We start from the raw sequence: 12,737 nt of genomic DNA on the forward strand, positions 1-12,737 counted from the left end.
AAAAATCCCAAAAAATAGAAACTAAGGTACAGGTTTACGTTGTTAGATGGATTTATGGATTTTGTGGCATATCATTAAATATACAGCCCACACATAAATGCAAGGCAAGAGAATGATCAATTATCACACTTATTAAGATTATTTTAGTGACAAAAATACTTGAGATATCGATATAAAGTGAAGGAATTGAGGTTCTGATGGTTTGACAAACTATATTTGAGGTCCAGATAGAGTATCAAACTTGGGTAAGTTGTAATTAACAAAAACATGGACTTTAAAGGCCTGAGCTCAAGAGCCTTCTTTTTCAGATCATGTGAACTTGTGTCTCTGGGAAGATTCCAAGTGGGAAAGATACTTATGTGCCCAATTTATCTGATGGAATTTTGGGGGAATCAAGAAGGAAAAAGTAGTTTAAAATACATACTCAAGAGTTTAAATACACCGCCCTCAGCTTTCAAGTAAAGCTGGCAGACTGAATACAGACTCTATTTCACTGCAAAACTCCACTGAAGTCCACTGAAAACAACCTAAATGGATTTTTTATAAAGTAAAAACCCACAGGGGTGGGGAGAAGAGGAGACAAGAGTAACAGAATCTTAGGATGGAAAAGCAGATGTTAAAGTGGTAATAAGACATCTGGGGCATTAGGATATCTTACCACAAAGAGTAGGAGCTGAAAGAATTCAAAGGAAAGTTTAAAATGCCATTTGATACCGAATTCAGATGAAAAAAGCTACTTTTCCCAAAATTCCAAGCTTGGGAAATGCCAGCGCTAGTTGTCAACTACAGAGGTACCAAAAGGTGGTCCTGTCACCTGGGAACTTACTGGAATTGCATATAAATGTTATATATCACATCAATAGAATGAAGAACAAAAACCATATTATCATCTCAATAGACACAGAGCAAGCTTTTGATAAAATTTAACATCACTTCATGGTAAAAACTCTTAATAAATTATGTATAGAAGGAAAGTACCTCAACATAATAAAGGCCATATTAATAAAGACAAACCCACAACTAACATTTTACTGAACAGGGAAAGCTGAAAACTTTTCCTTTAAGAACTGGAAGAAGACAAGGATACCTACTCTCACCACTCTTATTCAACATAGTACTGTTTTAAGATACTCACCAGCTAACTTTTAATGACAATACTACCCAAAACACTCTATAGACGCAATGCAATCTCTATTAAAATACCAATGACATTCTTCACAGAAATAGAAAAAAAATCTTAAATTTTTTTTTATGACAGTCTCTTTAATAAGTGGTGCTGGGAAAACTGAATGTCCATATGCAGAAGAATGAAACTAGACCCCTACCTCTCACCCTATACAAAAATCAACTCAAAATGGATCAAAGCCTAAATATAAGACTGGAAACGATAAAACTACTAGAAGAAAACATAGGAGAAACATTCAGGACATTGGTCTGGGAAAAGATTTTATGACTAAGATCTCAAAAGCACAGGCAACAAAAGAAAAAAAAAAAACTAACGGGACTATATCAAGCTAAAAAGCTTCTCTACAGCAAAGGAAACAATCAACAGACTGAAAAGAACCTGCAGAATGGGAGGATATATCTACAAACTACTCATCCAACAGGGGATTAGTCCTTAGAATATGCAAGGAACCCAAACACCTCAGCAAAAAAAAAAAAAAAAAATCTGATTTGAAAATGAGCAAATGATCTGAACAGATATTTCTCAAAAGGCATATAAAATGGCCAAAAAATATATGAAGAAATGCTCAGCATCACTAGTCATCAGGGAAATGCAAATCAAAACCACAACGAGGTATCATCTCACCCCAGTTAGGATGGGTATTATCAAAATGACAAAAAATAACAAATGCTGGCGAGGATGCAGAGAAAAGGGAACTCTTATACACTGTTGGTGGGAATGCAAACTGTATAACTACTTCAGAAAATAGTATGAAAATTTCTCAAAAAACTAAAAATAGAATTATCATTCAATCTAGCAATCCCACTCCTGGCTATCTACCTACGGAAAAGAAGTCAGTATAACAAAGGGATACCTGCATTCACATGTTTATTGCAGCATTACTCAAAATAGCACAGATAGAGAATCAACCTGTTTAGGAGTCCAAAAACAGATATACAGATAAAGAATGTGGTGTATATATACCATGGAATACTATTAAGCCATAAAAAAGAATGAAATCCTGTCCTTCATAGCAACATGGACATAACTGGAGTATATTTTTTTCTGACTTTTAGCAATCCAATAATATGTCATTCCATTGCTAAAAGTAACTTCAGTTATTTCAGCCTACTTTGCATCTCTGCCCTTCCTTATCAAATACATATAGAAACATGACCATTTCAAAATGATTTACAGGTAAGCACCTTTTATTTTCCTGTCATTGTTTTAGCATTAATCTTCTAGTGCTTTTATTGTGTCTTTATCTCTCATAGGAGTATTTAGCCTGAAAGATGTAAACAACCCCCAATTTGTCTTTAATCACAGAATTAATTTTGTATAGATAATAGACCCATAGTAGGAACTTTATGTTGTCTAAATTTTGTAATTTTGAAGTAGGTCTTTTTTCTTCACGTTTTTGAAAATGTTAAACAAATTATTTCTATTGACATTAAAAAACCTCACATTCATGATTGGATATAACAAATGGATTAGGAAAAGAAGAATTCTATTTAGATAGAAAAAATTTTGAAGAAAAATGGTAGTAAAACCTTATACTATTCTACAGAATTACAAATTCAAGATTCGTTTTCTCAAAAGCAGTATTTATTTATTAGTAAGATAAACTCCATTTAATCCTGATTTAGTTTTTATGATTATTTACAAAGGAGTGATATTACCGGATTTTAAATGAGTTCTTTCTTCTAATTAATTTGCTGATTATTGTTGACTCTTTTTTTTCAATTCTTTTTTAAACAGAGGATTGCTGCCCAGATCTGTTTTGCAAGCACAGAGTGCTTCTTCAAGCTTCACCCATGTTTATGCAGCATTAGTGGCAATTATCAACTCAAAATTTCCAAAAATTGGTGAATTAATCCTCAAGAGGTTAATTCTTAATTTTAAAAAAGGCTATTGAAGAAATGATAAGCTATATATAAATGGCCTATAAGTAAACTGACACATAGGAACAGAATTCAGTGTCAACAAGAATAAGCAACGTTGATTTCTATAATAAAAAGTGAGGCTAAGAGTGGTGGCTCATGCCTGTAGTCTCAGCACTTTGGGAGGCCAAGGCAGAAGGATCACTTGAGGCCAGGAGTTTGAGACCAGTCTGGGCAACATAGTGAGACCCCATCTCTACAAAAAAAAGTAAGACAAAAAAAAAATTAGCCAGGGGTGGTGGCACACGCCTGTAGTACCAGCTACTCGGTAGGCTTGGGTGGGAAGATTGCTTGAGCCCAGGAGTTCAAGGCTGCAGTGAGCTGTGACAGCACCACACACTCCAGCCTGAGCAACAGAGAGAGACCCTGTTTCAAAAAATAAATATCAACTGAATCAGAAAATCTAGTACATGCAGTCAATGTGCACATGGTAATTGCTGACAATTCTGTTTTTCTGAAGACTTCATTATTATTTGCTATTTGAATGAAGTAGTGAAAAAGATTTTTAAAAAAGACTAAGAATTCATTCATTGCCTAGTCCTAGATCCTAAAGACTTTCTCCTATTTTTTCCTAAAAGTTTTGTAATTTTACATGTAAATCTGTCATCTATTTTGAGTTAATTTTGTATAAGGTATAAAGTTTAGAGTAGGTTCATTGTTTTATCTATGGATGTCCAATTGCTCCAGCATCATTTGTTGAAAAAGTTATCCTCCTTTCATTGAATTGCTTTCGCACCTTTGTCAAAAATCAGTTGGGATTATTGAAAACAAAAAAAAGAAAATGGTAAACTATTTTTAAGTTTTGTTAGATTGCTGAAATTTAAGAAGTTAAAATGAAGCATTGAAAAAAGGCAGAATTAGTCTAGTTCAAAAATGAGTCATGGTACAAAAGTCTAGAATGCAAGAGCATTCAGGTAATGGATCCCCCACGGCCACCAGTCTCCTTAAAGCCCCTTCCTGTTTAAGTGTGGCTTCTTTCATCTTTACAAATCTAAGTAACACTGTACTTGCTTCAGTATATTTTATTTCTTCACCAGCATTTTTCTTTTAAATGTTTTATTTTGGAATAATTTTAGATTTGCAGAAAAGTGACAAATATACTACAGGGAGTTCCTATATACCCTTCACCCAAGATTTCCTCCAGTTTTCACCAGTTTTTCAGAAGCCGACAAAACAAGTCCTTTTCATCTTAAATGCTAACTACTTATAGTGCCAGCTGGAAAAAAATAGACATTTGCAAATAAATTCAAATGCCAAATCTGTAGTTATTGTTTAAACAAACTCTATAGTACTTTCAAATTTAGTATTCTAAACATGAAAATTTTGTCAGCAAATCACCCTTCAGTTCCCAGATCATGGGTTACCTCAAAACAGGCTCACACCCTGTCACTTTCTAGCACAATATTCTTTCCATTTCCTTCACAGCACTCAGTTCTCACTCAAAGGTTGTATTGTTTGTGTACTGGTTTGCTGCCTCTGCCCAGAGACCTCACCTGTCTTATTTCCTGCTCTCCTTGTTATAATCCCACGGTCCAGAATACTCAGTGCCTGGTGGATACTGAGTAGATACTCAGCAGACTTTGCTGGATGAATGAATGAATGAGTGCATGTCTGCATGAATGAGCAAACCTAGCAGGGATGACACAAGACACATGCATTTAGGTGAGTGTTCAGCTGAAGTTTTGGGAGCCTATGTGTTAGCCCATCATCTTCATAGTCGCTTCTCACAGGAAGAGTTTAGAATTGTTATTTTGAAAGCCCAACCTTTCCAAGTAGATCTGTTGTTGGCTTACCGCAATACTACTTCCTGTCGTTATTCATTTGATGTACAAAGTGAATAAAGTAAAATTTTAAATCTCTCTAAGTTAGGCTAATTAAAATATTAATCATTCTTCCATACGTAAAAACATATTTGAAAAAAACTCACAGATATTGGATGCCAACTTTATGGTGGTTGGAACACAAGACATTTTGAGAAGACAGGTTAATGTTTAAAAGACTAAAAGGGGAATGATGCAGCTCTCCGTCCCTCCCATTGCCTACCTCTGAGATTCAGGTTCAAGGAATTACCTGGCTGTAGGAAAAAGGAAGAGAGGGAGGGACTACCTGTTGCCACATTTTCTATGGACACTTACATTCTCTTGGGGTCAAATATTAACAAGATGTGTCCAGAAATCAAAGTATTTGATCACCTGACCAACCAAAGAAAAGAAAATCATTCCAAAATAAGCACCATAAGTATCCACATATCAAACAAAAAGAAGCAAGAAAATGAAAACACTGGGGCACCCTCAGGCTCTCTGCTTCATGTAGAGCATTAATATTTCTGCACTATGATGAGGGATGAGCACTAACAAATGCATTCAATATGGCACAAACTGATCCACCATCCAACGAGTGCAATAATCCCTTTGTCACCCCTGGAACATCTCCTGCTCATGATGTAATAAATTGCCATTAACTCAAATTATCTGGTGAACTAAAGATTTAATAGACTCAATCTCACTGCCAAGAAACATATCAACATTAATACTGAAAATGGAGTTGAGGGAAAAATTCATCTTCTGAATTCATGCACAAATTTTGAAAGACCAAAAATAATGACACTGATAAAAGGTAAAAAGAACTTGTTGTTAACTCCTTACCATGAATGGTTTTCTCTGCATAAAAATATATCAATAATTAGTAGTTGTAATGCTGAGATTATTAATTTGAAACTGTTTTATGTAGGTAAAGGATAAAGTAAATAAGTTTATAATGTTATTTTGATCTAAGAGTTTCAGTGTAAGAAAAAAGAGAAACAAATATAAAATCAAATAACATTAAAACTCTACAAAGTTAACTTGCGAAAGTCAGTACAAAAATCATAATTTTTTTGTGTTTGGAGATATGTATGTCCTACCTTGTCCCCTGAAAAGGCCTAGAAACACTGACAACCCATGGGAACGAGCACCCCTAATGCTCAGATTATAGTTTCTAAATTCTGTTTCCTGTGAAAAGAAACCAGGGCTCCTTGGAATAGCTGATTCTTAGACTGGGCTATGAAACGCACAAGAGGAGTTGGGGACAAGCTGTTATATCAAAAAGCAGCAGGGTCAAGGAAGTTGGTAGGACGGGGTGCTTTGGAGATGTTCTGTATCTTGATCTGGGTACTGATCATATGAGTGTGTTTAGTATGTGCAAATTCACTGTGATTCACATACGATAGGTTCTCTTTCCTATACGGATACACAGGAGCCAACTTGAAAGGGCTCCCAATGAACAAAGAAGGTTTTATCTGAGCATCAAAAAAAAACAAAACAAAAACTCATGCAAAACACTGCAATTAATTAAAAGATAACAAATATTTTAAAATCCATGAATTTAAAGTGATTCTCAAGAAAAAAAGGGAACCATCCTTTAAAAAGTAAAGAGACATCATTTACCTTTGGAAGAAACTGAAGCACCAACTCTGAAATTGTCAATTATAAGGGAAATACTAAGCACTTAATCTACCTGTCCTGTATGAATTGTATTTCAGGGTCATCAAATGCGTTGTCAGTTGATGAGGGAAATTCTTTATAAAAAAATCCCAGGTAATAAATGTAAAAGGAATGATAGGATTGGTAGGGGGAGGAAATCACCATTTTTATAATCTCTACTGAAATAATGTATTCAGGCAATGATAGTGGACAAAATCATTAGGTTAAAAAAAAATCTGATGGGGGGAACTTCACAATTGAGGGATCAGGATGTTACTCCCAAAAGCTACTATTCAATTGTAGCATCACTAGAAGTGGGGTAACCAGACCATATGTGCCTCCTGCGGTGACACAACCTGACGTACACAGTACCAAGGAAAGCAGAATCTTGCCGAAAAGTTAAATCTGGATCCAATCAAGCCTCTAGATCTAACTTCTAAGTTCTAATAAATTTGGGGAATAGAGAAAAAAGCTAAGTAACAACAGTCAGACAAACCCAGAAAGTGGAATATTCTATTACCCAAGTAGCTTAATTTCTTCAACAAGTGAATGACTTGAAAAAAGAGGGAGAATATTCTAGTTAAGAGTTAGGAGACTCAATAATCAAATGAAATGTCTGCACATCTTTGAATCTGATTCAAATAAACCAACTATAAAAAGACAACTCTGAGACAATTAGGGAAATTTGAATATGTAATGAGTAGTAGATGGCATCAAAAAATTATCATTTACATTGTTGGGTGTGACATGGTTTTATGGTTTTGTAGGAGAATGTGCATATTATAAGGTGCACACTGGAGAATGTAGGGGTAGATAGATATGACATGATGTCAACTTGTAATAACTTCAGAATCAATGGGGAAGGGAATAGATGAATCTGAGTGTATGCCTATGGGGGCTCACTGTACTATTTTCTTCTGTATAAGTTTGAAATTTTTCTAAATGAAAGGTATTTTTCAAAAATAGAAAAGAAATACAAAAAACAACATAAGAAAAAAATCTTCATAAACAAATCAAAACCTCCGTCTTCCCTGCTTTTTACATATGCAAACCTTGACATTAACAATATACTTCTCTTTTTCACTTTATTACTTCTACAGTTCTGCTTTTACTGGATATATATTTAATGCATAATTTATGTTTCAGAGCTGGTCTCAATCTTTCAGGTGTTTGGGCGACTGTTTTTCTACAAGCTCAGCTATCATACTGAAACAGATGATGCACAAGGTGAGAGCACAGCCCTTCTCTCTGGACAAAGTCTTTCCTCACTCCTCTGCCTGTTCTTTTCAGCAGGATAAGAAAAAAGTTTTGAGGTCTCACTCCTCTTCCTTGGAGAGAGGGACTGTCTACTGCCCTGCTACCTACTCCTGGGCTCCTTAGCTCTGGAGCAGAAGGGACCCCTTTCAACCTGGGGGAAAGCCCAGGACAGGAGGAGGACAGGTGAAGTGGCAAGCGCACTGCCAATGCCTGCTTGATATTCTCTCCATTCCCACTAGCTGAGGGGGAAGTCTCAGGACCCTCAAAACAGATAAAGGGAGCAAAGGTCAGCTTTCTTACCGTGTCAGGGTCGAATACTCCTCCCCTTCCAGATTTTGTCTAACCAAGTTCTATTTTTTGACTGGTTAGCAGATTTACCGAGTTAACCATTTTTTTAAGCCACATTTCAACCTGTTTCATATATCAATAACAACTCCTAAGCCCTCCCTACATTCTCTTCCATTTTTTCAGTCCTGGTTGTCATTTCCTCAGGGAGTTCAGAGAAATGGAATGTGGAGCTGATACCAGGAACTCCAAGAAATGGAGATAGAGGGTCTTTCAGAAAGCACTCCTGAGTCTATGTGCACACAAACTCTGATTTCTGAGACCAAAGAACAACAAAAGCAAACAAGTTTCATTAAGAAAAGGAGATGTCAGTCATCTGAATTTCCCTTTTAGAAAAGAGTTTAATTTCTTTCTCATAGTGTCAAGTCACAACTCAGCAAATGTGTGTGAACAAATTTCCACGTACTTTGTTTCCATGAACTTAAACTTGATAGTGAAAGGGCTTATGTGCAGCTCATCTTAGCATGTGGTCAAGTATCAAGCGATCCTAGACAATGCTGAGCTAAGAGATTCCAGGAGATAAGAGCAAAGCAATGCAGGCAGGAGAACACGAAGCTGCCCAAATCAAAAATGTAATCCAGCAGCCTTCTTTCTTGTTTGCCTCAACATTTGAAAATGAATGCCAATCATGAAGACATTTACTATATATCTCATGTCTCTGGGGAGAAAAAATGGATACCCCGAGACCTAAAATCTTCTTAAGTGACAGGCACTACCAGTTAGAATCTAAATGGGTTCTGGGGAAACTTCTATAAATCTTATGTTTTAGTAAAATATTTTTTGTTTAAAAAAAAAAAAGAACCATTGTTCTAGGAGGATGTCAGTTTCCCCACACATTTCAGTTTAGCTAATGTAGATGGAGAAGTGCTAGGCCCATAGGGACCCTGTGATTTAAAATGCTTCCATGGTTAAAGCACTTTATTACCATATAAAAGCTTGGTTTGATATCAAATTAACAGGAACATTACTGAATGAATTTCACTTCACAACAATAGATAGTGATCCAAGGATGAGGAAAGAGAAGTTTTGTGATTAACTACAACCCACTGTGCTTGAAGGTATGTCTAATTCCGATGGCAAGATTTTTCAATGCCAAAAATTTTGTACATGCAGAGGGTGCAGCCTGTTTCTCTCTGACTCACCCTGGTGTCTGGGATGAGTGAGAGGCTGGAAAATGGACTCTAAATCTCTACAGGTGTCATTCAAAAAGAAATTTACTCAATAAATCAGTGTTACCTCCCTGGGACCAAAAATGTCAGATCAGGCAATGGAACCCTTAAGTCATAAAATATCAAACTCTGAGACGACAACCTCAACATCTGGAAAAAACGATTCAGACCATATCACTATCAGATCTCCTAAGACCAATGGAGCATCTCATTTTGGAAAAGTTTTCCTTCTTCATATGTATGTCTGACAAGTGTCAGCTTAACCCTAGGAAGTCATTATTTTCAAAGCATATACATTTTATATAAAATAATAAATGCTAAAATAATGGCACAGAGAATAAATACTAACAGACTGTTATGTTAAAGTACATAGAAGTGACTTCACATAAAGAGAGGAGAAGAAACTGTCTTGAGCTTTAAGAAGCAGGACTCTTGAACTCAAAAGCCTTCATGTGTCAGGCAGGTATCATAAACCTGTAAGGCTGATTGGGGTAAATATTTAGGGAATGCTAAAAACTAGCAAACTGCAGTCCTTGGGTAAGTAACAGGATCAGATTTTAATCTTCTAAGAGAACCCAGCTATCTGATTTTTTACACGAAGTTTCCAGATTTTCAAAAGTTGGCATTAATTTTTTTTAAAAAAGAAAATTTTTATAGATTAAAAAAATTATAGTCTAAAATTGGCCCTGTGGGATACCAGTCTGCAAGCACTAATCTAAAAGTAGTTTTAAATAATGCAGTAATAAAGAGAAGGCTTCTCATATAACAATGATTATGGTAAATTATTGAGCCTTGGTTTCTTCTGCTCTACCAAGAGGGACTAGTCTATACAAGGAAAGGGCAGCAGTGGTATCACAATACATAGGGAGCTTTCTCCAAATTACGTGTGTCTGAATTATCATCACCACTATCACCACTTCCACCACTGCCCGGGGCAAATAAGAGTTTGAGTGAAGGGTGCGCAGCTTGCAAAAGCTTCCCAAGAGCACTAATGCCATGACCTTCCACCCCAGGGATCACTGACCTTGAGAAATTAGAAAGCTTCAGATAACTGGGAAGGGCGTCTAAATTGTAAAGGCCAAACTCACGGGGCCTAAGACGTGAAATAGCATATAGGTGGTATCTCTGAAAATAATAACTGCGGATATCAAAGATGACAAGGAGACTCCAGTAAGTATTGCTAATAATAGTATCATATTGGCCATTTCAGTCTCATGGGCAAAGAGAAAATGGTACGGTGCCTGATTGCAGTGGAAGATTAGAATAACTGGATGCATTTTAAGAATGTGTGTCTGCAGGCACATGTGGGTTTGTGTGTATGTATATAAAGAAAGCAAGGATAACATTTTGGCCATTTATAGGTTTAGGTCTGTAAATTCATTACTCAAGAAGGGAAGAGCAGTGTCTATGTCCACACGATGCCAGACTGCAGATAGAAAAAAGTTACCAAATATTTTCACGTTTTTCTACTTCCTATCCTTAAAAAAAAAAAACAGAACTTTTTATTAAGATAACTAAATGTAATGAGGATTATGACATATTAAGATCCGATATACAAATGAAAGATACAAAGAAACACCTTCCTGTGACTTGGTAATGTCTCACTAATCTTCTGTTACTATTAAGCAATGCCTCATCTAACCCTGTTTTTGGCTTTAAGCTTGTGTTCTTCTAACTCACCTTATATCTTGGAGTCAAAGTCTTCTAGGTCGGCTTTGTGGTCAAAGTGTTTCAGAGTGGTTTATCCTCAGATGCCTACAGCTTTTGTCCTTGGGACACGATCTGTCTATTGACCCTGCTGGGGCCTCCTGGGCAAATTACAGGGGTGGCTCCTTAATTTCCTTCTTTTGCTGTTTTCCAAGCAAGTGGCAGAACCTGAAAAAGAGATTACAGTCATATAGTCCATCTCTCCAGAACGTTAGTGAGCCTGTCACAGGGACTGCTCCTATCCAATTAGAAAATTCCTCCCAATTTATCTTCTGAAGAGAAAGTTCATACAGTCAGGTGTCTCAGCTTTTTACCTCCTTGGCTCAATTTTACGTAACCACTGAACTCCTTGGTAATCAGTGGCATTCATAATTTACATCTTCTCCAGAGTTTAGAGTAAGAAACCTCTCAATTGATACAGCAAATATTTTCTAAGAAGGGATGGTATATTTTCCAGAACCATGTTTAGCCCTCCCATGAAATGTAAACCCCAACAGGATTTTTAAAAATAGTAAGTACAAAGTAGTTTCATCACACATGCACATAAACGTACAATCCCTGGTGCCCTGATAGAGACCCATCCTCGATTTGCCGAACAAGAAAATTGTTGCCAAACTCCCAGAACAATCCTCTAGCAAAAAGGACTAATATATACACTATCAAACAATACAGTTTTCAACTTGACACAATTTCTCAGAAAGTAAAGAAACGGTATTTTATGAGAAAATAAATAAGTTCGTTTTAAGGAAAAAGAAAGAAAAACCTGACAAGTAATCCAAAGTAGAAGCTACATCAGTTACTCTGACTCTGAAGCATAACAGTTTTTTCCTTCCAGCCATAAACTTCTCTAGCAAGTTCGTTTTTTCACATGATCGCTTTAAAAATCACTCCCCAGGTTTTCCCAAGCCTATTCTTGCATTCTGTTTTAGTTTTTCTCTTCTTACTGACAGAGAAGGGGAAAAAATGCACACAGAAGGACATGTGTGTGCGTACACACAGACACACAATTCTAAAAAACTAAGACAATTCTGTGTATCTTGTAGGTCCTAAGTAAAATTTAATTGTTAATTATGATGATGACATATTGGGGTGGGGAACCTGCACCCTGGGGCCACATGTGGCCTTCTGGATCCTTGAGTGCTGCCTTTTGACTGAATCCAAATTAGGATTTGTTCTGTGATGTTTGGATTCGGTCGAGGGGCCACACTTGGGGATCTGGAGGGCCACCTGTGGTCTTGAGGCAGCAGGTTCCTACCTTGCATAATGCTTACATCGGGGCTTTTAGTGTGCCCATCACCTGAATAGTGTTCATCATACCCGACTATCTTCTTATTTTCTGCACACACTACTCAATAATCTGTGCTCTTTAATCTCATTTAATGACAGGCAGGCAGAATATGAATGGTCAACTACAGACATTCCCCTAGCCACATTTTCCTTGCCCTTTCCTGTGATGGACTCTGCCAAGCTCTGGAAAAGGAGAAGACACCGAAAAAGGAAGAAGAAAGAATAAAAAGTACGGTAAAGATCCCCCTGTGCTATCTTGAAGTTTTTCTGGCCCACTGCCACCCCCATTCCCCTCTCCTAGGCTTACTCTCCATAACTTCTAAAATGGCAAGTGGAAAGGTAAAGGTGAGTAGAGGAGCACGGGCTAAGATTAAGGGTTCCCCTCCTTCCCTCCATTTCCCCCACT

General features: G+C 36.7%; 1 protein-coding gene across 5 annotated transcripts in view; it reads right to left on the reverse strand.

Moving 5' to 3' along the window:
• OSBPL6 (oxysterol binding protein like 6) overlaps window positions 1–12,737 on the reverse strand; it is a 202,398-nt gene that overhangs the window by 101,449 nt on the left and 88,212 nt on the right. For all 5 annotated transcript variants that reach the window (XM_045559338.1, XM_045559339.1, XM_045559343.1 and 2 more), the window contains exon 2: window positions 11,018–11,212. The gene's annotated coding sequence lies outside the window, so the exon portion shown is untranslated. The remainder of the gene's footprint in view (window positions 1–11,017; window positions 11,213–12,737) is intronic.

This window comes from Lemur catta, chromosome 8 (genome assembly GCF_020740605.2).
Source record: "Lemur catta isolate mLemCat1 chromosome 8, mLemCat1.pri, whole genome shotgun sequence".
In the NCBI taxonomy this organism is placed as follows: Eukaryota; Metazoa; Chordata; class Mammalia; order Primates; family Lemuridae; genus Lemur; species Lemur catta.